We start from the raw sequence: 1997 nt of genomic DNA, 5'->3' as shown, positions 1-1997 counted from the left end.
AAGCAGCAATGCAGGCAGGAGCCAACGGAGGAGGTGATGCTGAGCCTGCCTGGCCAGATGAAGCCCGGCCAGCCTGCAGATGCCTCCCGTGCACCTGCCCCCGTGAGCTGGCTCTTGCTGGCTGTTGCAGAGGAGCTGCTGTCCTCTGCAGACTCCTCCATGCCCAGCGCCACGTCCTGCAAAGAGAGCTGTGAAAAGGTCCTGCCCTTTCCTCCTGAAAGGACCAGAAGAGTGAGGAAAGCCCAGAAGCTGTGGGAGGGGACAGCTAAGGGCCTCCCAAAGGCTCTCCTGGAGGGCTGCAAAGGCAGAAGGGCCAAAGGCAGACAACTGGGATGCTTTGAGAGGGAGCAGCGTTGGGGCTGTGAAGAAAGCTGCAGTGCGGGAGGGAAAAGAGAGCAATGCCAAGAGCCCAGAAAGAAATCCACTGTCCCCCTGCTGCCCTGACCCACCTCCCCACAGTTACCTTAGTCCGACGAGGCAGACCCTGTGGTCCCACAGAGCACACCTGTTTGCTGTCGGCCCCCCGCTGGCTGAGGAAGGGATGGGCATATGATGGTGCTGGTGAGGAAGAAGCCCTTTCTCCAGTTTTCAAATCAGAGCACCTGGAGAAACAAAGAGTGATCTCCATTTAGGTCTGTTCTTGCAGCCTCCCCTGGGGTTCAGTCATTTTCTTGGAGCGGTTACCACGACAGAGAGAAGATGTAACCGAGACTACAAATGAGAAATTCGATTGGGGTCTTCCCACCAGGTCTACACCTGTCAGAGCAAGTCCTTGTCTTGATACCCCCTGCAGCCTCCATTTCATAGAGTCACAGAATCACAGAACGGTTGGGGTTGGCAGGGACCTTAAAGATCATCTAGTTCCAAGTCCCCTGCCATGGGCAGGGATACCTTCCACTCGATCAGGTTGCTCAATGTCCCATCCAAGCTGGCCTTGAACGCTTCCAGGGAGGGGGCATCCACAGCTTCTCTGGGCAACCTCTTCCAGTGTCTCACCACCCTCACCGTGAAACATTTCTCCCTAATACCGAAGTTACATCTTCCCTCGTTCAGTTTAAAACCATTCCCCCTCCTCCTATCACTGCACTCCCTGATAAAGAGTCCCTCCCCATCTTTCCTGCAGGCCCCCTTGAAGTACTCTTCTCTACATTAGCCAGCTTCAGAGAGCAGACAAGGAGCAGTTTACAGCAGGGCAGGAGCCGAAAGCCCGGCAAGGAAAGGTAAGGACGGAGGTGGGGTAGTTCAGACTTGACAGCACTGAATGATGCAGGTAGGAACTGTCTCCTAGGACCGAAAGAGAAACACTCAGGAGGATGAGAAGAAAAAGAGCAAAGCCAGGAGAAGGAAACGTATTCGGAAGCCATGTGAATACTGGTTATTACCTGACATAGAACAGTAGATAGGCTTGCTGCCTGAGAACTGTGTTGATGTCAGAGCCATCCACAGACGCATCGTTCATCTTGTACCACAGTCCATCGCTGGCCTGCAAAGAAAGGCATCGATAGCTGGAGATGAACTGCCTGGTTTCTCAGGGATAACCCAGGCAGAAAACTACAGAACCAAGAGGACGCCAAAAGAAATCCAACGCAGCCGGCAGGGAGACCTTCTCCCCCAGAACCTTGGCTGCCAGTAACCCTGCTGTGGAAGTTTGCCTTCCCCAGCACACATTTTTCCCCTGCTAGGAAGGAAGGTGCTCTTGACCTTGGTGTAGCAGAAATAGTGTCCTGCATGACAGCTGTCACCGCTATGTACCAGGACAGCATATAATATCTTTAAGTAGACTTCTGTACAATTTTAAGGGCAGATGACAATCCAGCCTCAGATGAACACTAATGTAAGAGGTTATGACTTAACGTTTTCTCTCACTTCAGAATAGAATAGTCAAGAAAAATGTATTAAGTGTTAATGAAAATTAAGTAAAAAAAACACCGAAGCAGATCTGAAACTAGTTTTTCACTTGCTCATGGTATGAGATATATACACCCCAGGTTACTTAC

Source organism: Platalea leucorodia, assembly GCF_965183815.1.
Source record: "Platalea leucorodia genome assembly, contig: HAP1_HAP1_SCAFFOLD_198, whole genome shotgun sequence".
Taxonomy (NCBI): Eukaryota; Metazoa; Chordata; class Aves; order Pelecaniformes; family Threskiornithidae; genus Platalea; species Platalea leucorodia.
Note: the sequence above shows the minus strand (reverse complement) of the source record.